General features: G+C 35.5%; 1 protein-coding gene across 2 annotated transcripts in view; it reads right to left on the reverse strand.

Annotated features, from left to right (window-relative positions):
• The window catches only part of HPSE2 (heparanase 2 (inactive)), a 666,791-nt gene that overhangs the window by 295,169 nt on the left and 346,331 nt on the right, over positions 1-25,291 (reverse strand). The gene's annotated exons all lie outside the window — the stretch shown is intronic.

Consider the following 25,291-nt stretch of genomic DNA (forward strand, 5'->3'; position numbering starts at 1 on the left):
GAAGGCTGTTGGATTTGGTAATCAGATAACGACTGAACTTCAAGAAAACTAAAACTTTTAGAAATGGAAACCAGACTGCCTGGTGTTGAGGACTGACAGTGTGCTGTGAGAGTAGACAGACTATGTGTTGAGCACATCTGCTTTGAAAGACAGAAGGGAAACCAGGGATTTTTTACCTTATAAGAAACTCCTTCTCAAACATGGGTTTGTTTGCCTTATTCATACGTTTCAATTATTTTACCAAAGCACTTGTTAAATGGCAGTTGGCCTCATACCACACCTCTACAGCACAAATGCATTTGTGTTGCAGAGATACTTCTACTTAACTAAACAATTCCATTAGTCCCCCAATATTATACCACTTATTTCTTTTCAAAATAATTTCATACCTATTTCTCATCTTATATTGCTCATAGAGTGAATATTTGAATAGAGGCCTAGACAGATCACAAGCTTTGCCTCACATGTCACAGAAAGACAGAAACAGAGCCATGGACCAGTTTTCTGATGCCTAATTCCATACCCATTCATGTGATTTCTAGTTCAAGTTTTCCACTTATCTAATTTTATTTTTTCTGGAATGCATAAAATGAGAATGGCTCTTTGAAATTCCCCTGTTTTGACTATTTTCCATGCATCTTAGATAGGTAATAGTTAAAACTTACCTGCCTCCAGAATAGTATGGGAAAAAATATGCTCATTATCATCTATGCTTTTTACAAAGCTGAGTATGACACTGAGCTGAACCTAAGAGAAGAACTTATAAATTAATGTACCATTGAAGAGATAAAAACCCTGTGCCTATTTTGGGTGTATAAGGACTTCTGCTAAAAAAAAAAAGAACAAACAGTTCAACCACACAAATCAAAACAGTTTTCTTTTCAGCCAGTAAGTGCAATCATTAGCCATTTGTTTTATCTTTTTTTTCATCATCAAGGTAAAAAACATGATCAGTGTCTCTATTTGTGTGAAAATCTGTGTTGATCCCTTTAAACATAAAGAAGAATGACATGAAGACAGTCTTAGCTTTGTTTCTCCCATTTACCTCCTCTACCCCAAACAGAGAAAAGCGTAGAAGGGCTTCTATAGCTAATTCATCAATAACTCCATATAAGTCAAACAAAAGAAAACTTCAAACTTGTTTTATGGCTAGGCCTCCATGGGGGAAACAGCCTTTTTACTGAATTGCAAAGAATAAAGGGTATTTTTGAACTCACAAGTGTCTGAAAATATCATGTCTGCAAAGTGTGGTTGGCATTTTTATGTATTTAAAAGAGTCTAATGAAGCCCAGCTCCTTTCAAATTCTGACAAAAAATCAAGAATGGGAAATGGTTCCTGCCACCCGGGGGTCAGAGTGGTGGTTACTGTTCCAACCAACTGTACAAAGGAGACCTGTCATTTATAGATAACTCGAAAGTCTTACATTAGCAAGAACACCATGAAGACTGGCCCTTACCCAAAGAATTTACTCAGAGAGACATTTAATATGGAGTAAATACAGCCTCACAGAGAAGAGCTTTGAAGAAGGGCTTTGAAAAGGTCAAAAGAAGATGAAATGAGGAATGTTGTTACTTAGTGCCTTTATTAAACAAATGCTTGACTTAGCTCTTCTCCAGCACGTCTCAAAATGTGGCAAAGTAATAATGACATGCCCACTTCACACAAAAAAATAACTGGAATGTAAAATCCTTCGTTAGGATGGGCCCTCAGGCCCAGGGTGTTCTCAAAGTATGTGAAGGCCCTATTTCCACCAGCCTGGAGTCCCCTCCTCTCTCTGGGACATATCAACAGGCTTCACGAATACCCCAGGATAGTCTGGATTTCAGACATTCTCCCCTGTCATACCAATTAAGTTTGGAAACTATTCTCCCTAATCCTTACATCATGTCCTAGCTCCTCAGACCTCTGCTATAGGTAGAAAGTAACCAATCACTACTATCATTATAGCAGATAGCACTTTAGGTGTTAACTCTTTTGGAGTCATGGACACTTTTTAGTATAAAATCAACTGGGCTAGTGGTGTTAAATAAATTTGTAGTTATACAAAACATCACTCCCTACAATTGGTTTCTGGTTCTTCTGCTATTCATCTCTGGTCTTTGTACATAAAAATGCATTCATCCATTTGACAAATATTACTGAGCACCTGCTATGTGTCAGGTATCATTATAGACAATGGGTTTATAGCAAGCTAAGATAGACTAATTCCCTGCTTTCATGGACTTATATTCTAAATAGGTAGAAAAAGAACAATGGGAGTAAGGGAGATGACAGGTAGTAAACAAGATAAATTCAGATAGTGGGAAGTTCTATGAAGACAATAAATCAGGTTAATGTAATTGAGACTGGGTGGATAACGACTTTTGTGTGAGTAGTCAGAGACTCTGCCTTGAGGAGAGGTCAGGCAGTATCACATTTGGGCCAGGGCCAACCATACACAGATCTGGAAAAAGAACGTTACAGGCAGAGAAAATGGCAAGTATGAAAGTTTTGAGGCAGAACAAGCTTGAAAATTTTGAGGAACAAAAGAGAGACAAGGACGTTGAACCCTAATGAAAGGTAGTGGGAGGTAGCTCATGAGTTATAAGAGATCCAAGAGGCAGACTGGGACTGCTAAATCATGAAGTTATACATGGAAGACCTCAAAAACTGTGAAGTGCTTTTTTTGTTTAAACTCCTAAATGTTTTAGTGTGTTTTTCCTAAGATCAATGACAATTGTGAAAGTACAATTATCAAAATGAAGAAAATTTCACTAACATATCCAATAACTATCAAAATCAGAATATAACATTGATTTAATATTATCTAATTTATAGACTTTACTTAAATTTTGCTAATGGTCTCCAAAATGTTCTTTATAGAAACTTTATACATCCAACCCAGGATCACATATTTCATTTAATTTTCATGCCTCTTTAGTCTCCTTTAATCTGGAACTGTTCCTCATTCTTTCTTTGCCTTTCATGACATTGATATTTTAAAAAAGTACCAGCCACTTGTTTCATAGTATGTCCTTAAATTTAGGTTTGTCTGATGTTTCCTTGAGATTAGATTCAGGTTATGCAGGTGATGAAGTTTATCCTTTTTAATGTAGTATATCAGGAGGTACACAACATCAGTTTGTTCCATTACTAATATGCAATGGAGATAAGATGAAAAAAATGTATTTTTGCTAGGGAAAGATCAATGTATATTCATGTTTTAGGTGGAAGCAAAAATACAATGTCAATTCTAAAAACAGAAGTATAATGTTGACAAATTCTGACTTAAATGCAAATGCAAGAAGGCTTTCCCCCTTGCTCAAACCCTGAATATAGGGCTTTAGGAAAACCTTAGAAGCCACTACATTAAAGAAGAAAGATGGGAAACAGAATGTGAATTATTAATAAGGAAAAAGATATATTAACAAACTTCCAACAAATAAAAACTTCCAACAAATATAAATGTATATAGTTTAAATGAAACAAACTAAATATTTAGGTAAATAAATAAGTGGCTCTTACATAATAAGCAATGTGAAAAGGAGTTGCTGAGCACATATGAAACTGAAATGAGTGCACACTCAGTGGCAACTGCAAGGGTCTCCACTATAATGGAGCCTCCCTTCGAGCATCATGTAGCGTAGTGTATTTATTTTGCCATAAATACTAGCTAAAAACAGACAAACAAGAAAGGTGTGGCTTGAAATTTTGTCACTAGGAATGATGGAGAAGAAAAAGACCAGCAAATCTAAAGCCTGTACAGAAAACAGAAGGAATGAGAGTGGGTAGGGATTAAGCAAGAAGTTCTATAACATGAATTTAATGAGATCACTGGATCATGAGGGCACGGAGTATGGTCGTTCTCCGGTTTTAGTTTTCTCCATCAATGTATATCTTAAAATATGGTATCCAGAAATCAAACCCTCTATATGACCTAGCACATACAACAAGACTGCTACTTCCCTTTTTATTTTTATGCCTCTATTTGTGCCAAAGTTACCATTGAACCTAATCTGTAGAATTTTAGAGATGAAGAAGAAACAAGACTGTCATTCAGTTCAGTTCTCTTAGTTTTCAAATGAGGAAAAAATTAAGTGATTAAAGTTCATTGACTTTCCAAAAGTTACCCAACATTGACACTACTACAGAGCAAACAGTTCAGGTTGGGAGCCTCAGAAGGCTGGTAAAGAAGTCATTAAAACATCACTATGGATACAACACCACTGATTTTTCAAATAAGTAGACTTGTCATGTGACTGTGGTGTAACATGTAGTTTGTATCCCCAACTCTCATGCCTCAGAAAAGATGTTGCATAACATAACAAATTAGATTTGCCCTTAAAGAATCTTAATTTCAAAAAGCTTTTGTTTATCAAAAATTTCAAACGTATACAGGGTAAATAGAATATAATGAATCCCCATGTACCTGTAACCTAGCTTTAATATTTTCAAAATCCTGCCATTTTTTTTCTTTATTGGAGTAAAATACATACGGCATAAAAATTACCATTTTAACCATTTTTAGGTGTACAGTTCGGTGGCACTCAGTACATTCCCATTTGTATCTGCCATTCTTATATTAGCTAAATCTCCACCCACTCCCCACCTATCCACTCCATGATTATGAGAATCTCATTTTTTTAAATCAGATACCTAATACGTCAATTTCCATCCAAATTCACATGTGACTTTTTTGCTCTAATCCTCAGTGCCCTCATCATGAGTGTCATAACCTCTCTGTCAAAGTTGCTGTGAAGTTTAAAGAAAGCACTGTAACATCACATAAGAGGCACTTAGTAACTGTTAGTTCATTCACCCACCTATTCGTATGATATGACTGTTCCCAAAGAAGCTGTGCTGATAACACAATGGATTCCATTTCACTGCTGTGATGACTCTCAATTTTATTTGTATTTTCTTAACATTTCTTCATTGTTCCTTGTACCTTATTTAGGTGGGACCTATAAACCTAGTTAAGTTTTTAATATGATAATGGTCTTTGTAGAAAAGTAATGAAGTTCTCTATACCTTAGTGATAGTATTTAATTATAATAGTAATAAAACAAGCTCCAGTAGCCTAAGTGAGGAGTTTCTCAACTTATTACAGCCACTTATTCAAGTATATTGATGGGCAAATCGAAAACACCCTTGACTTCCCTTTAATGAATGAGTTAGTGTGGAGGACATAGACAAGGGCTGACTCTCCTCTCCAGGGTTACTGCTCTGACTAGACTCCTTGGACTCTGGAAGATTCTTCTTAGCTTCACTTTATCCTTCTGTATACCAAATGCAGAGATATTTTAAGACCTATTCCTCAGTTTTGACTTCTTTTACAAACTCTAGTAGATAATTCATTTGTGTGGCTTCAGTCCACATCTCTATAGGAGGTGTTCTAAAATCAACATCTTTAGTCAACAGTTCTCTGACCCTAAGAATCTTATGAACGCAACATCAGACCCCCAAACTGTTTTTCCCCTCACAGAAATCCTCTGTTTATATTGATGGGGCCATCAGCCTCTTGGTCATCCTATCTAAAACTAGAGCCTCATCCTTCATTTTTTAAATCCCTCATCCCCAATACCCAATTCAACTCCAAAGAAGAGTGATTCTTCCTCAGAAGTATCTCTTTTATTTGCTCCACACTCTTCCCAACTCCACTAATAGGGGACATTGCAATTTCACAAGCTAATTAATGCAACAGCTCATGTGGTCAATCAAATACAATTTCTAGCATATAATGTTTAGTCAAGAAATCAGAATTCTGAACTGTTCTAGAAATTAAGTGAGAATCAAGAAACCCTTCAACTAACACTTGGGGAAGCTTAAAAAGACATAAGTCCTTTTTCTGAGCCAGAAAACACAAAGTCCTCTTTATTAGTAAAGCATGTTATATATAACTAGGTCTGAATAATGCAAACATCTGATAATCTTCAGAGAAATCACACCAACAAAATCTGAGAGCAATCTGGGCCCTCTCAAATACAGCTCACATATCCCTAATTTTACAGTCCCTAGATAAAAAACTATATTCCCATTATTACATTTAGAGAGACCTTCAAAGGTGCCATAAAGTTCCAGTCTTGATAACCTTCAATTAGTGTCCTAGCTACATGGCTCTGAAGTTCCAGTTTACCAGCTTAACTTGAAAGATAGAGTTTATCTTAACTGAGAACATTTATCTCTAATGACTGATTTCCATTCCAAGCCTCCAGCTCTACAAAACAGCTAACTTCCAGATTTTTGTTTTCTGCTTAGTTTTTCTTTTGCAATGTAGTATAATCCAGATATCTACCTTCCCAGGTGACTCTTCTATCAGAGAATATCCCAATTGACACTCACACTGCTGCTCTAGGGTTCCAAGTTTTGATAATATGCATGCACAGATACATTTACAAATGTATCTACTATGGTTGCACTTATTTAGTAAAATCTTAGACATAACTTTAGTGTCTATTCATAAGTGAATAGGAGAGTGGGTGAGTGTATAGAGAAAATTGCCATGAGTTGTTACTTGCTAAAACTGAATGATGGGTTCATTGTACAATCCTTGGGTACAAACCAATGGGTTTTTTTGCATATGTTTAAAATTTTTTCCATAAATTTTAAAAATTAAGTTACATATCTACCATGAATATAATACAACACTAGAAACAATTAACATTGATTGATTTGTACTCACAGAAATATGTATATGATATCTGGGAAAATATCATGGTGATATTGATATTGAGTGAAAAAGAGCAAGTTAATAAACAATAAGTACAATATGGCTCCATTTTGAGGTTTTGAAAGCTCTCTGTGCATTTATGAGTATATATGTTCACATATCCAGAGACCCATCATACTGGCAGCTAACCCTAGGAATTAGATGGGATAGAAGTAGACGATCATGTCTTACTCTATATATTGCAGTAAGGTTTGAATTTTTACCAGCATCTGTGAATGTAAAAAATAAAGAAAATAATAATATTAATAATATTAATATCTAAAATCTTTAGTGCTAAGGGGACTTTGAAGCCTATATTCTTGGGGGTATTGACTACTAAGAAAGGTATACGATTATACTTCAAAGCATGCTACATATTAAGGGTAAAATCCATTTATCTGACCTACTCTCTCAAGGCATTGACTTTAATTAAGTGGTTTTCCTACCAGCCTTATCTGGGACTGCCTTCTGTTACTTCCTGGCAAGCTTTTACTTAATTCTTTGATCTTTCCTTGTTATAGGCAGAACAGATGGAGGAAAACCATAAAAGATTTTTCTTTCCCTTTAGTTGGGTCCAAATTCATAATTTTCTTCAAAATCATGATCGAAGTCAGTTTGTGTTTCCATGGCAGCCAGTAGCTACTAACTTTCAGCTTGGCCCAAAGATACTCCTACTACTTCCTTATTTTTACTAAGAGATCTGTACCTCTCCTTGATTTTATACCCACTAATTCTTATAACCTTCAAGTACTATTTTCTCTGCCTTTCACTACCTCTGCACATGTCTGGGTCCTGTGTCTTCCTCTACCATAGCACTTGTCATAGTATACTGAAATTGGTTACTAATCTGCCTCCCCTGTAAGCCTATAAGATAGTCTTATAGGCTGCAATCAGGGGTGGATCCAGATTTTGCACGATCTGAAACAAGTACAACACAGGGAGCTTCTTTCAAGAATATAAATTATAAATACAAAATTATGCATAAATGTATATTTATTTAGAATGAAAATATTATTTAAGATTTATTGAATTATTGACACTTTAGAGATTAAGATCTCTCTCTCTTATGAAACTTCTTTAGACAATTTGCTAGAAAAGCTTACATAGAAACACATCTGGTTGCAACCTGATTTCCTGTCCCATTACAAGTATTCACAAGGGCCTTTGCAACTGATGCATCTCAGAGTCTAAACTTCATTAGCTTTGCCTTAAACCTATGTCTGGCTTCCTCATTGCTGAATTCTCAGCAATCAGCCTAGTGACTTATACATACTGGCCTTCAAAATATAGTTGTGACACATGAAAAGCAGGGATGGATGGATTAATCCTCCTTTTACCATATCCCTGATACAAACCCTTCAATGGCTTGTCATTACTCCTAAAAAAGACTACTAATCTAGCTCTTGCTTTCCTCTTCAATAGCCTCTTGCACTCCTCTCTTCTTCATAAACCCAGCTATATTAGCCTTCTCTCACTGCCTATGGCTAGGTCCCTCTGTCTAAACCACTCATCTTATCTCCTACCTCAGTTCAAGCGCTACTCTGTTAAGGAAGACTTCCAGCCTAGGTTAAATCTCCCAGTTATCTCATTCATGGTATTCTCTACTTTTATAAAACACTTTTCATTTTTAAAATTATATAGGTGTATAAAAAGCATTTTAATATCTATTTTGCTACTGGAATGAAAACTTTATGAAGACAGAAGTCACAGTGTTTGTTTATTCATTTTTCCCCCAGTTTACCACAATGCTGTGTACATAGTAGGTGTTCAAAAAATATTTGTAGAATTAATGAAGCAATGAATGAGAATGAGAATGAATGCCTAAGAGGATACAATTCTTAGTGTGTGTGTGTGTATATGTATATATATACATGTATATATACATATATATGTATATGCTTTCATGTGTCACAACTATATTTTGAAGGCCAATATATATACATATATATATATATGGAAATGTAATGTCTAAGTTCAAAAATATCCACTAGCCAAAGGGAACAAGGAACATTTTGTAATAATAGCTAATATTATTGTTTGCTGCATGCTAGGTTTTGCAGTAAACTCTTTAAATGTAGTTGTCTCATTTGATCGTCAGAACAACCTTACAAGCAAGTAGATACTAGAATCAGCTTATTAATTTCCACCAAAATCCTGCTGGATTTTGATTGGTATTCCCTTCATTCTACAGATCACTCTAGACATCAGATTGACATCTTAACAACAATGAATATTGTAAACCATGAACACAGCAAGTATCTCAATTTATTCAGGTATTTATTCAGGTATTCTTTGATCTATTTTATCACTGGTTTGAAGTTTTTAGCATGCAGATCTTACATATATTATATTAGAGTTATACCTAATTGTTACATGGTTTGGGGGCGCTGCTGTAAATAATACTATTTTTATTTTTTAAAATTTCAATTTCCAATTGTTCATTGTTGGGATATAGAAATACAGTTTTTTAAATTAACCTTGTATTCTGTAACCTTGTTAAACACACTTATCATTTCCAGTGATATTTTTGTGGATTCTTTGGAATTTTATGTACAATCATGTTCTGTGTGAACACAGACAATTTTACTTATTCCTTTTCAATCTGGATGCCTTTTATTTCTGTTCCTTATTTACTGTTCTATTGAATAGAAGTAGTTAAAATGAACATATTTGCTTTGTTCTTTATGTAAGGGGAAAACATTTAGTCTTCCATGGCTAACCATGGAAATTCTCTTGTATCCCTAGTTTGCCAAAGTTTTCATCATTAATGATATTGAATTTTGTTGAATGATTTTTCTGCATCTGTTGAGATAATCTCATAGTCTTCCTTTCTTTTTTTAATTTTGAATTTCTAGTAAACAAACAGTATTGTGTTAGTTTCAGGGGTACAATATAGTGATTCAACAATTCTATACATTACTCAGTGCTCATCATGATAAATGAATGTACTCTTAATCCCCTTCACCTATTTCACCCATCTCCCCAACCACCTCCCCTCTGGTAACCATCAGTTTGTTCTCTCTAGTTAAGAGTCTGTTTCTTGGTTTGCTTCTTTTGTTCTTTGTTCGTTTGTTTTGCTTCTTAAATTCCACATACGGGTAACATCATATGGTATTTGTCTTTCTCTAGATGACGTATTTCAATTAGCACTAGACTCTCTAGCTCCATCTAGTTTTTGCAAATGAAAAGATTTCATTCTTTTTATGGACGAATAATATTCCATTGTGTATATCCACCATATCTTCTTTATCCATTCCTATGTCGATGAACACTTGGGCTGCTTCCATAATTTGGACAGTGTAAAGAATGCTGTAATAAATATACGTGTGCATATATCTTTCTGAATTAGTGTTTTCTTTTGGGGGGAGGTAAATACCCAGCAGTGGAAATTACTGAATCATGTGGTAATTCTATGTATAATTTTTTAAGGAACCTCCACACTGTATTCCTCAGTGGCTGCACCAGCTTGCATTCCCACCAACAGTGCACAAATGTGCCTTTTTCTCTGCATCCTTGCCAACACTTGTTGTTTCTCATGTTTTTGATTTTAGCCATTCTGACAGGTGTAAGGTGATATGTCATTGTGGTTTTGATTTGCATTTCCCTGATGATGAGTGACATTGAGCATCTTTTCATATTCTATTAACCATCTGTATGTCTTCTCTGCAGAAATATCTGTTCATGTCTTGTGCTACTTTTTAATTGGATTTTTTGTTTTTTGTTTTTGTTTTTGGTGTTGAGTTGAATAAATTCTCTATATGTTTTGGATATTAACCCTTTATCAAATATGTTATTTGCAAATATCTTATCGCATTCCACAAGTTGCATTATAGTTTAGTTGATTGTTTCCCTTGCTGTGAAGAAGCTTTTTATTTTGATGTAGTCTTAATAGTTTACTTTTGTTTTTATTTTCTTTGCCTTAGGAGACATATCTACAAAAATGTTGCTACAGCTAAAGTCAGAGAAGTTATGGCCTAAGCTCCCTTCTAGGATTTTTATGCCATTAAGCTTCATACTTAGGTCCTTAATCCATTTTGAGTATATTTTTGTATATGGTATAAGAGAGTGGTTTAGTTTCATTCTTTTGCGAGTAGCTGTCCACCTTTTCCAACATCATTTGTTGAAGAGACTGTCTTTTTCCCATTGGATATTCTTTCCTGCTTTGTCAAAGACAACTGAGCATATAATTGTGAGTTTATTTCTGGACTCTCTTTTCTCTTCCAATGATGTGTGTGTCTATTTTGGTGCCAGGACCACACTGTTTTGATTACTACAACTTTATAGTATATCTTGAAATCTGTAATTGTGATACCTCCAGTTTCATTCTTTTTCAAGGTTGCTTTGGCTATTCAGGGTCTTCTGTGGTTCCAAATAAATTTTAGCATTATTTGTCCTAGTTCTGTATAATATACTATTGGTATTTTGATAGGGATTGCATTAAATCTGTAGGTTGCTTTAAGTAGTGTGGCCATTTAACAATATTTGTTGTCCAATCCATGAGCAAGGAAATATCTTTCCATTTGTATGTGTTGTCTTCAGTTTCTTTCATCAATGTTTTATAGTTTTCAGAGTAGAGGCCTTTTACTTCCTTAATTAAGTTTATTTCTGGGTATTTTATTCTTTTTGTTACAATTGTAAATAGGATTATTTAATTAATTTCTCTATCTGCCTTTTCATGAGTAGTGTATAGAAACGTAGTGAATTTCTGTACATTGACTATGTATCCTGTGACCTTACTAAATTCATATATCAGTTCTAGTAGTTTTTTGGTGGAGTTTTTTGGGTTTTCTCCATATAGTCATCTGCAAATAGTGAAAGTTTGACTTCTTCCTTACCAATTTGGATATCTTTTATTCCTATTTAATAAAAATAGTGAGAGTGGACATCCTTGTCTTGTTTCTGATCTTAGGAGAAAAGCTCTCAGTTTTTTACCATTGAGTATGGTGTTAGGTATGGGTTTTTCATATATGGCCTTCATTATGCTGAGGCATGTTCACTCTAAACCTACTCTGTTGAGGGTTTTTATCACGAATAGGTGTTTTACTTTGCCAAATGCTTTTTCTGCATCTATTTAAATGATCATATGATATTCATCCTTTCTCTTATTGATGTGATGTATTACATTGATTTGTGAATATTGAACCACCCTTGCCATCCCAGGAATAAATCCCACTTGATTGTGGTGAGTGATTTTTTAAATGTATTGTTGGATTTGGTTTGCTAATTTTTAAAATAAAGTTTATTTATTTGTTTATTTGTTTGTTTGTTTGTTTGTTTTGAGAGAAATAGAGAGAGAAAGCAAAAGCAGGGGCACGGAGAGGGAGAGAGAGAATCCCAAGCAGGCTCCACACAGTGCAGAGCCAGACATGTGGCTCAAACCCAAGAACCATGTAATGATGATCTGAGCCAAAAACAAGAATTGGGCACTTAACTGACGGAGCCACTCAGGTGCCCCAGTTTGTTAATATTTTGTTGAGGATTTTGGCATATGTTCATCAGAGATATTGGCCTGTAGTTCTCTTTTGTTGTAGTGTCTTTATCTGGTTTTGGTAACAGGGTAATGCTGGTCTCATAGAATGCATTTGGAATCTTTTCTTCCTCTTTTATATTTTGAAATACTTTGAGAATAATAAGTATTAATTCTTTAAATGTTTGTCAGTATTCACCTGTGAAGCCATCTGCTCTAGAGCTTTTATTTATTGGGAGTTTTTTGATTACTGATTCAATTTCATTGGTTTCATTCAATTTCATTGAATCAGTCTGTTCAAAATTTCAATTCTTTCCTGATTAAACTTTGGGTAGTTATATGTTTCTAGGAATTTATCCATTTTTTTCTAGGTTGTCTAATTAGCAGCATATAATTTTTTCATAATATTCTCTTATAGTCCTTTATATTTCTCTGGTGTTGGTAGTTTTTTCTCTTCTTTCATTTCTGATTTCATTTGTTAATGAGTCCTCTCTCTCTCTTTTTATGACTCTGACTAAAAGCTGATCAATTTTGTTCATCTTTTCAATGAACCAGATTCTGGTTTCACTGATCTGTTTTATGTGTGTGTGTATGTATATGTATATATACATGTTTCTAATTCCTTTATTTCTTCTCTAATCTTTATTATTTCCTTCCTTCTACTGGTTTGTGTGTGTGTGTGTGTGTGTGTGTGTGTGTGTGTGTGTGTGTATTTTTTCTAGCTCCTTTAAGTATAAGGTTTTTTTTATTTGAAATTTTTCTTGCTTCTTGAGGTAGGCCTGTATTTCTGTAAATTTCCCTTTTAGAACTGCTTTTGCTGCATCCTAAAGATTTGGGGCCACTGTGTTTTAATTTTCATTTGTCTCCATGTATTTCTTCATTTCCTCTTTGATTTCTTGGTTGACTCACTCATTGTGTATTAGCATGTTATTTAACCTCCATGTATTTGTGTTTTTTCTAGATTTTTTCTTGTGATCAATTTCTAGTTTCCTAGCATTGTGGTCAGAAAAGATGCATGGTATGACTTTGATCTTTTTGAATTTGTTGAGACTTGTTTTGTGGCCTTATATGTGATCTGTTCTGGAGAATGTTCTGTGTGTACTTGAGAAGAATGCGTATTGTGCTGTTCAGAGACAGAATGTTTTGAATATATCTGTTAAATCCATTTGGTCCAATATGTCATTCAAAGCCACTGCTTCCTTGTTCATTTTCTGTCTGTATGACCTAACCATCATAAGTGGAGTGTTGAAGTTCACTACTATCATTTTATTATCATCGAATACTTTCTTTACGTTGGTTATTAACTGTTTTATGTATTTGGGCGCTACCATGTTGAGTGCATAAATAGTTACAATAGTTATATTTTCTTGTTGGATTTTCCCCTTAATGATTATATAGTGTCCTTCTTTGCCTCTTGTTAAAGTCATTGTTTTAGTCTGTTTTGTCCAATATAAGTATTGCTTTCCTATCACTTCCATTTCGATGATAAATGTTTCTCCCTCCCCTGACTTTCAACTGCATGTGTCTTTAGGTTTCAAGTGAGTACCTTCTAAGCAGGATATAGATACATATTGGTTTTTGTTTGTTTGTTTTTTTAATCTATTCCATCACTCTATGTTTTTAATTGGAGCATTTAGCCCATTTACATTAAAAGTAATTATTGATGGGTATGTACATATTGCCACTTTGTTACTTGTTTTATGGCCATGTTTTGTAACTCTGCTCTGTTCTATTCTTCCTTGCTCTCTTCTCTCATGATAAACTGGCTTTCTTTAGTGACAAATTTGGATCCCTTTCTCTTTATGTTTTGTGTATCTATTGCTGGTTTTTCATTTGTGGTTACCATTAGGTTTGTATATAACATCTTATGCATATAGCAGGCTATATTAAGTTCACAGTTGCCTAACTTTGAACCCATTCTTCACTCTTCTCCACCTATGTTCTAGGTATATGGTGTCATACTTTACATCCTTTTATTTTGTGAAGCTCGTGAGTGATTTTTATACCTATACTTATTTTTACTGCTTTTGAGTTTCTGACTTTTCTTACTAATACTTATAGTCTTCCCTTTCCTCTCAGAGACTCCCTTTAACATTCCTTGTAGGCTGTTGTAGTGGTCATGAATTCCTTTAACTTTTGTTTGTCTGGGAAACTTTTCGTTTTTCCTCTATTCCTAATATTTGCCATTTTAATTACCATGTGTCTTAGTGTGGACCTCCCTAGGTTGATTTTGTTGGGGGCTCTCTGTACATCCTGGACCTGGATTTCTGTTTCATTCTCTAGATTTGGGAAGTCTTCAGCTGTTATTTCTTCAAATAAATTTTCTGCCCCCCTTTTCTCCTCCTTCTGGGATCCCTAGAATGTGAATCTTACACTTGATGGTGTCACTCAGTTCCCTAAGTCTATTTTCATTTTTTACTTTTCTCTCTTGTTCACCTTGATGACTATCCATTACTTTGTCCTCCAGGTCCCTAACCCATTCTTCTGCTTCCTCTGGTCTACTACTTATTCCATCTAGTGTATTTTTAATTTCATTTATTGAGATCTTCATCTCTGATTTGTTCTTTTTTACGTTTTCCATCTCTTTGTTAAGGATCTCACTGATGTCCTCCACTGTTGAGAAAAGGCCATTGAGTATCTTAATGATCTTTACTTTAAATTCTCTATCAGGCATATTATTACCTCCAATTTCATTTGGGTCTCTTGCTGTGATTTTGTCCTTTTCTTTTATGTGGGATATATTCCTCTGCCTCCTCATTTTGTCTAATTCTCTGTGTCTCTTTCTATGAATCAGGAAAATCAGCTACATCTCCTGCTTTTGAAAGTAGTGGCCTTATGAAGAAAAGGTCCTGTAGTGCCTTGCAGTGCAGTGTCCCCTGTTCACTGGAACCTGGCTCTTCACGGATGTCTCCTATGTGTGCTGCATGCACCCTGCTATAGTGGTTGAGCCACGTTTGCCTTCAGTTCAGTAATCTTCTATGGCTCTCTGCCTGTTGTGGGAATGTTTTGTTCTATGTGTTGTTAGTGGGCCAATATGGGGCTGTCTTGAGCTTATGTTGAGTCAGATCTGGTGTCTGCCAGAGATGCAGCAGAACTGACCTGCAGCAGAACATAACGGTGGGCTGTGCAGTGCCATAAGGAGAGGTCTTGCTGCTGCTGGGTTGAAGGGGGTGGATCTACAGAAATATGTTGCTGTATTAGCAAAGTTTGCATGGGTCTGCTGTGGGAAGGGACCTGGAGCTGAAGCCTGACTGGAGGGTGGGAATGTCCATAGGAGAACATGTGGGTTGGATGCACTGCTAGCAAGTTCAGTGTCATGTGTTGTCACAGTGTAATTTCCTCAGGTGTCTGTGTGTTTATGTTAGGGGGTGGGGGAGGGAAATGGTGCCCACCAGCTCCTTTGTTCCTGGAGAAGTCTCCCAAAGATCCCTGCTCCTCCAACACATGCTCTGGGATTAGTAAACAAATCTCCCTCCTGTATACCCCAGGTATTTATCAAACTGTGGCTTCTATACTGTATCTTTGTAGGCTTGTTTGTTGTGCTATGTCTTTAAGGGCAGTGACTCAGTTTCCTCTCAGCCTCCCTGCTCTCTCATGATCCTGCTGATTTTTAAAGTATCTTTGTAGGCTTGTTAGTTGTGCTATGTCTTTAAGGGCAGTGACTCAGTTTCCTCTCAGCCTCCCTGCTCTCTCATGATCCTGCTGACTTTTAAAGTTCCAGGCTTTAAACCCTGCTTTTTTTAAGAACTCACAGAATAAGGGTGCCTGGGTGGCTCAGTCAGTTAAGCGTCCATCTTTTGCTCAGGTCATGATCTTGCAGTTTGTGGGTTTGAACCCCGTGTCAGGCTCTGGAGCCTAGAGCCTGCTTCAGATTCTGTGTTTCCCTCTCTCCCTATGCTACTCCCCTACCTTCTCTCTCTCTCTCTCTCTCTCTCTCTCTCTCTCTCTCTCTCTCTCACACACACACACACACACACACACACTAAATAAATAAACATTAAAAAAAAACCTCACAAAATAGCCCCCCTGGTTTTCAAAGCCATTTGTCATGGGGATTTGTCTTCCCTATGTGGGCTCCCTGGTGTGAAAGTCTCTTTCTCTCCCTGCTTCAAGGCCATAGCTTCTTCCTTCCCTTGGATAATCCCACAGGTCCATTTAGCTCCTGACCACATCTCTGCCCTTCTTACCCCATTTGATGTGTCTTGTTGTCTATATTTAGCTGTGGAGAGTTTCTTGTACCAGTCTTGTACCAGGTGGTTACCTGGGTTATTCACACTGATGTGGTTATTATCTAGTCACACGTACGGGACAAGGTGAACTTAGGGTCCTCCTATTCTGTTGTCTTCCCCAGTGGTCTTTCTTATTTAGTCTGAGGAATACTTTTGAATGTAAAACCAGTTTGCATTATCAGGATAAATACCACTTGATCTTTTTTATATATTGTTAGCTTCAATTTGTCAATATTTTGTTAAAGATTTCTGATTCTATGTTTACGAAGGATATTGGTCTGTACTTTTATTTTCTTATAATGGCTGTTCTTTGATTTTTGTATTGGGGAAACACTAGCCTTATGAAATGAGTTGAGAAATAGTTCCTCCTCTTTTATTTTACTGAAGAGTTGGTATATAATTGGTATTATTTCTTACTTATATGTTTGGTAAAATTTGCCAATGAAACGATATGGGCCCACACTTTTCTTTGTTGAAAGCTTTTTAAAAATTCAATTTCTTTCTTAATAAATGCAATGCTATTCAGATTATTTCTTCTTGACTGAATATTGGTAGTTCAGGTCTTTTAAAGACTTGGTCTATTTCATCTAAGTTCTTGAATTTGGGGGCATAAAATTTGTGACTTATTTCTTTTTATTTCCCCTTGATCATTCTGGCTAGAGATTTGTCAATTTTATTAATCTCAAAGAACCTGGTTTTGTTTCATTAATTTTCTCTATAGTTATTCTGTGTACAATTTCACTGATGTCTGTTCTTATCTTCACTACTTCTATCATTTTGCTTGCTTTGGTTTTAATTTTTTCTTCTTTTTATAGTCCCATAATGTTGAAGCTTAGATCATTTAATGCCAGAAATTTCTCTCAAAGCACTGCTTTAGCTGCATCCCACAAATTTAAATATAATGTATTACCATATGTATTCTATGTAAAATATTTTAAAATTTCCTTTAGAACTTCTTCTTTGACCTGTGGGTTGTTTAGATATGTGTGGTTTAATTTGCAAATATTTGAGGAAATTCTAAATATTTGAGAAATTTTCCAGATATATTTGTTATTAGTTTCTAGGTTTATAGCATTCTAGTCAGAGGACATATTTTGTTTGATTTCAGTCCTTTTAAATTTATTAAGATTTGGCCTGAATTTATGGCTAGAATATGGTCTATCTCGCTGAATGTTTCTGTGCACATGAAAAGAGTGCATTTTGTTGGATTGAATATTCTATAAGTGTTAATCAAATAAAGCTGGGTGACAGTGTTTTCAGGTCTTCCATACCCTTATGATTTTCTGTTATGTTATGATTTACTGTATCAATTATTGTGAAAGGAGTATTGAAGTCACTAAGTAGAAATGTCAATTTGTCTATTTCTCCTTTCAATATCTCATTTTGTTTCACATATTTTGAATCTCTGTTTTGCATACACATTTAGATTGTTATGTCTTTTTGATAAATCAACCTCTTTATTATTACACAGTATTTTTCTTTACCTATGGCAATATTCCTTAATCCAAAATCTACTATGTCTCATTTTTTTTAAGTTTATTTATTTATTTTGAGAGAGACAGAGACAGCACAAGAGGGAGAGGGGAGAGAGAGAGGGAGACAGAGAACCCTAAACAGGCTCCACACTGTCAGCATGGACCCTGATGAGGGGCTCAAATTCACAAAACCATGAGATCATACCAATAGTCAGGTGCTTAACTGACTGAGCCACTGCAGGCACCCCAACTTTGTCTCATTTTAATAAAGATATTCCAGGTTTCATTTTGTTAGTGTGGTTCTTTCTCATATATCCATCCAGCACTAGCCAAGGAAATTGCTAAATTAACATGAGAGAGGTTTCAATCACAGGACAATCTTCTTATGGTTAACTCTTGCTCCATCTTCAGTCCACAAGGAATATTGTTCAGGGAGGATTATGAATGGATCAAGAGTTATTCATAGGAAAATGGGAAAGACAGGAATAAAGGACTTCTCCAGAATTATCAAACTTTGCTATGCATAGGCATCACCCATGAATAACTGTTAAAAATAGAGACTTCTGGGGGTGGTTGGCTATCTCAGTTGGTAGAGCGTGTGACTCTTGATCTCAGGGTTGAGATTCAAGTCCTGTGTTGGTGTACAGATTACTTTAAAGAATTAAAAAAATCTTTTTTAAGAAGTACAGATTTCTGAGGCTCACCCTCAGAAATTCTGGTGGTAGTAATGAGGAATCTGCTATTTTAACAAGTCACCCCATAGGTGAATTTGATGCAGGTATTCCATACGAACTGTATTGATAAATACTAATCTATTCTGTGTTCTTTAAAGAAGGATTGTCCAGAAAAACAAATGTCATACAATGCACAAATGTAATTTAAATTTTTTGGTAGACCCAGTAAAAAAAGTAAAAAAGAAAGAACAGATGAAGTTCATTTTAATTATACATTTTCTTTAGTCTAATATGTACAAAATATCATTTTGACATATGGTATTGGCCACATTTAAAGCACTCAATAGCCACACATGGCTAGTGGCTACTGTATGCAACAGCACAGATTTAAAGCAATGTTTCTGAACATCTTTGGTTATGATAGTCACCTCAAATTTTCTCTCCTTTCTTTTTTTTTCTTTAAATACTTACTAAATACATAGTTGATAACCTTCTCCCTTTAAGTAACAAAACTTTCATTATTAATAGATTCTATTAGCATAGACATAAAAAAATCCAAAAAATCTGTAGATAAAGTTTTAGAATGAATAAGTGCACTAAGCAGGGCCACTAGATATATATGTCAACATATAAAAATAAATTTCTACATTCCATCAACAAATAATGAGAAAATAAAATTAGAAAAACATGAGACTATTTCAAATAGCATAAGCATATGAAACCAGATTGCTTTGAATAAATTTGAATAAATTTAAAGATGTACAAGACATCTACACAGAAAACTACAAAATACTGCTAAAAATAAAAGATAAATTAATCAATGGATATATCATGTTCATTTGCTGGAAAACTTAATTCTCCCCAACTGATTTATAGATTGAATGCTTTCTCAGTCAAATCAGGAGCAGGCTTTTTGTAGAAATTTATTAGCTACTGCTAAAATTCATATGGTTATGTGAAGGCCAAGAATTGCCAAGGCACCCATAAAAAAAAAGTTGTAGAATCTATTCTAGTAGATATCAAGATTCATAAATCTATAATAATTAAGAGTGTGTGATAGTGGCATAAGTATAGGCAGAACAGAGCCCAGGAACATACCTAAATATATCTGGATACTTGCTTTTTGATAAAGGTTACATTACAGACAAACAGGGAAAGAATGATCTTTTAAAAAAATGGTGGTTCGTCAGCCAGTTTTGCAAATAGAAAAAAAATTAACCTACCCCCCTTTCTCACCTCATATACAAAATAATCAATTCAATGGAATTGCAGGTCTAAATGTAAAGGGTAAAACAAACACAGTAACACAGAAGAATATATTCTTTACATGGGGTAGGCAATAATTTCCTGAATAGAAAAACACTACCAGAAAGGTAAAATATTGATAAATAGAACTACAACAAAATTAAGAACTTTTTATCAAAAGATACCACTAAGCCAGTGAACAGAACACAGAATAGGTGAAGATGTTTGTAATACATATAATGAACAGAAAGGATTGTATTCAGAATATATAAAGACTAAATACCTATTCAATAAGAAAAAGACAGGTAATAGGAAACAAGTACACTTCATAAAGGAAGATAACCAAAAGTTAATAAACATTTCAAAAGGTACTTAATTTCATTAGTCATGAGGAAAATGCAGTGAGGTAACACTGTACCCACAAGAATGGCTAAAATGAAAAAGACTGTTGATACTAAGTGTTGATGAGAATATAGACCACTGGAACAGCTAAAGGGTTTGTAAACTGGATAACCATTTTGGGAAACTGTTGGACAATGTATAAAGCCTAATATTCTGTGACCTATCAATTTCACTCCTAGGCATATATCCAATAGAAATGTGAACATATGTTCACTAAAATCTAAAAATGTGTAGAAGTACTATTATTAATAGCCCCAAACTGGGAAAATCCAAATGTTCATCAACAATAGACATTAAATAAACTTGGTATATTGAAATATTAGAATACTATATAGCAATAATAATGAACAAACTATAGCTATATGGAACACAGATCTCACAAAAATATTATTGAGTGAAAGAAGCCAACATAAAAAAATATATACTCTATTTCCATATATATTAAGTTCCAACAATGCAAAACTAATTTATAGTGTTTGAAGTCAAAACAGTGGTTATCTTCAAAAAGATTAAGGTTAGTAAGACAGAGTGGTCAAGGCAAGACCTTGTGAATACTAGTAAGCCTCTGCTTCCTGATCTGGATGGCTATTACACAGTTGTGCTCACTGTAAAAATGCATCTTGCTATTCACTAATGCCATGTGCACTTTTCTGCATGTATGTTTTTATGCAAAAAAATTTTATTTAAAATAAATCAGGATACTCATTTTTCCTTCATTTTTCCTTCATGTGGTACTTGAAGATTTTGTATGTGTGCTAACATCTCTTATCATCACAGACAGCCAACTAGGTTAACAAAGTGTCATTTCATTTACCTTCTTTAAAATGAAGGAGTTAATCTTTAGATGACTTCAGATGCCCACCTCTTTTCTAATCTTTTATGATTCTATAAACTGGGAGAAATATTTAGTCACATTCTCATTCTCATACTACTATTTTATTCCCTTAAGCTATTCAGTTCAAATATTTGAAGACCAAATTAAGCGATGGAAATTGCCTTGAATATCAAAACCACTTCATGAGTGGGCTTTGTTTTCAGGAAAACCCTTGAGGCAGCATTAGCTTTTGCTATTTTTACTCTTAAAACCCTTTTAATATCTAACCCTATAGCTCTTAAAGTATGCACTGAATTTGTTTGCTGATATCTCTATCTTGCTTAGTAGTCTGTATACTCCTTAACGGTAGGAATTCCCTCCATCCTTCCCTCCCTTTCATTCAGCTTCATGCCTTCCTCTACTTAATGGGCAAAAGACACCTATGATTCAGAAACAAAAGGCTTCAGTCTGAAAACAGTAGGTTCCACGGCAGAACCCTAAGCCTCAGGCGTTACACCTCCTGGGAAGAAAAAGAATTTACAAGAATTACACTTGACATGTCCTGAATCTGACCTTATAGTAAAAATGCTCATGTAGATACAAGCAACCTTTGTTAACAAAATTTCTAACATAATGAGAATTTTTGCTTCACTTTAACCAAGAAGTTAAAAAAAATGAACATCCAGCTTGTGTGTGGGAAAAAGACTTGATGGTTTAAAATATTCTTTAACTTAACATCCCTTGGTTAAAAGCAATCACAAACATTTCAGCCCTAGAGAGCATGATTCTCCCCCTCAGAATCAATGGGAAAGCAGAGCCATGCATTTTCAATAGTGGACATGAAATTCAATTTGATTCACAATAGTCCATGCAGATTTTTCCCAAGTTATTTTTATATTAAGGCATGCTTGAAAAATTTCAACCCAGATTTAGGTTTAAGTTTCCCAGACTTAGTAAGTAATTGTGGCAGTAATGAGTTCTTATGTCTTAATTTGGTCTGCTCCAGATGTTAACATCTAGATTGTTTGTTTTTCATTCTCCACCCCTCTGCATTTCCTTATAAAACAGTACATTTTTAAATGTTCTGATTTTTCATATGGGAGAGTGAATGCAAGAAAGCAGGAAGTAGGGTGGGTAGGAAGTTTATGGTCTCACCTGCTATGCCAATTTGACCAGTTTGTCTGTTGGTGAGAAGCTGCAGAAGGACCAGTTTTACCCTCACAGAAGTCATACTGGCCTTTCTATAATTGCAGGGTGGTGTCATCCTAAGGAACATACATTCAGGACTGCTGGTGTACTTCCCCCAGGGCAAATACTGTATTGGTGGTCCTCTTTGAGTGGGAAATAACATCTCTGTGGCAGTTGGCTATGCTATACCACAACTCAACTTACTCGCCTCCCCTTAAAGGAGGGGAACCAGGGAAATGAGTCCCCCTCCTATAAACTAGCATAACTGAATAACAGGAAAAACTTGGCTTATATATCTAAGCTAATAAAGTAATGTACTGATAGAGTATATTAATAAGAACCTGCATTTTAGACCCAGCTGGTGAGCAGCTGGATGGCAGCTGGAGATCTGGGATTGTTCTTCAACAGATAAGGGAGACCTTGCTCAAGGGCAGTGGTTCTCAAATTTTAGTGTGCATGGGAATCACTAGAGTGCTTGCTAAAAATGCAGATTCCATAGTCACAGGCCTAAGAATTCTGAGCCAGAAGAACTGGGATATAGCCCAGAAATCTGCCTTTTTAATAAGCAGCCTCAGGTGATTCTGATACAGGTGGTGGGAAACCACATTTTGAGAAATACTGTTCCTCAGAGCTGCTAATACCATCATTCAAGATCTTTAGCAGCTGAAAAAGATAAATAGGCTTTCAACCAATCTTTCCACTTGGTTTCTGACAACCGAGTCCAATCCACAGCTGGTAAAGAGGTTGGATAATGACCAGAGATAGGTTTGACCCCTCGGGATAGAATGCTTAAAGTGGTTTGGGGACCTCTGTTTCTCCCCCACCAATAAGGGGATTGGATGGCGGCCACAGACTGAGCTGGAAATCCAGCTGGCACAAAACTTGGAAGACAATCCTCAGTGAGGTCTGGGTTCAATATCTAACTGCTAAAGAGCTTGGCTGTCAGCCTTGTAGTGTGTAGTCAATCTCCAATTGATATAATGCTTTGATAACATATGAGCAGCATGGGTTAAATCCAGAAACTGTAAAGTACTTAGATAAAAGTCCTAAGACCTAAAGTTTGGTCCCCAAATGGCATGGATCTTGGACAATATTTGGGAATGAATTTAATCCTCAAATGCTAAGAGTTCTGGATGTCAGGAATGAGGTCTGGGTTCAATCTCTTGTCATTAAAAAGCTTGGAAGACCAGCTTGGGGTCTGGTTTCAATCGTCAGATGGTAAAGAGTTCAAATGACAACAATGGTTTCTAGGTTCAAGTGAAAGCTGACAAACAGCTTGAAATAAACTGTAAGATCTGGGTTCAATCTTGAAATGTTAAGGGTTTAGATAATTGTCATGAGGAATGAGTTCAGCTCGGAGGATTCTAAAGTATAGGTGAGGTAGCTAAGAATCTGCACCAGATGATTAAAGACAACTTGTGGTCATGATCCATGTGGGAAAGGATTTAGACAGTGGCTACTCTTTTCAAATTATGAGATAGAGAGGGTGCCCAGATTCCATTGATCCAGGGCTACACATTTAGCTAAAGAAGCAAGAAGCTTGAATTCCAGCCATGGGGTAAGAAAATGTGTATACAAGTACCAGATCATGGGATAATTTTTCAAAAGAATATTATGGGACTTCTCCATGTCCATAACTATGGAGATACAGGCACCAGGCCTGGGAATGTGATTCTTGAAATAATGGAGCTCTTTTGCCAGGACTTTTGCTGACAGAACGACTGTTTTATATGGCTAGGAGAGCAGATGTCTGAAAAGGATTGAAATCTATGATGTGTGTTTCTAAGTGGGATGACAGCTGGCACCACTGCATAAAATCTTGTTCCTACTTTTACAGTTTCACTAATACTCTTCTTTCTGATTATTCTGATTTATCAACAAACAGCAGTTTCTGGAAACTTTTAAAAGCATACTCAAATAGTCAAGGGGCAGACAGCTCTCCAAACACCTCATGAGGCTCTTAGAGACAAAAATGGAAATGATTCATTAGGGAAGAAGCAAAAATAAAGCCATGACTACCAACTAGTTTTCTTCCTGGATCTTTATTCCTTGACTTGACAATTCAAGGTGATTTTTAAAAAGATGGCTTCATTAGGGAACTGGTTTTGAGCATGGATATATCTGCCAAAACCTTCTGTGCTTCTTGAATCTGAGTATGTTCTGAAAGAATACCTTTTAAGGAATAACCATGCTTCAGAATTCTGGAACATATTAGGCATTTGTTTTAAGACACTGCTATTGAAATAATATTAATAGGTAACATTTTTTGAGCAATTATTATACATCAGGTACTGTATGAAATATTTTACATGCACTAACTTACTTAATACCTAACATAACCCTATAAAGTAGGTCTTGTTATTATCCTCATTTTATAGATAAGGAAACTAAGACATAGATGTTAAGCAAGTTACCTAATGTTGCAGAGGCATTAAGACTACATTTCCCAGCATTCCTTGCAATTAATTTGCAATCACATGATTAAATTCAGCCAATGAGAAATGTGAGTAAGAGTGATACATACCACTTTGGGGCCTAGACTTTAAATTGTGTGTGTGTGTGTGTGTGTGTGTGTGTGTGTGTGTGTGTGTTTTAATTTGTTTATTTGAGAGAGCACTCACATGAGCAGGGGAAGGGTAGAGAGAGGGGCATAGAGAGAATCCCAAACAGGCTGCGCACCGTCAGCACGGATCCCAACACAGGGCTCAAACTCCCAACATGAGATCATGACTTGAGCAGAAATCAAGAGTCCATAGCTTAACCGAATGCACCACCCAGGAGCCCCTGGGCCTAGAGTTTTAAAGCATCTGGTACAATCCTCAGATTTTTTATAACCCTGCCACAGTAAGCTTAGGTGATGATACAATGATACTGGATGATATAATAAGATGAAAGAGGGCTGTTAACATGCTTCAATCAAACTTTAATCAAGAAATAAAATTTAATCGTGTGAAAGTATTTCCACAAATCTAAGATCTTACTGATAATTTTAGTACCACTAAGTAAAAAAAAAAAAAGTTGCCAAATAAATAATGTTGCCAAATTATAAGATATCCCCCTTATTTCACAGATGTTGATTGTGAGAAAAGGACAAGACTTAGCTTCCTC

This window comes from Panthera tigris, chromosome D2 (genome assembly GCF_018350195.1).
Source record: "Panthera tigris isolate Pti1 chromosome D2, P.tigris_Pti1_mat1.1, whole genome shotgun sequence".
NCBI classification, from domain to species: domain Eukaryota; kingdom Metazoa; phylum Chordata; class Mammalia; order Carnivora; family Felidae; genus Panthera; species Panthera tigris.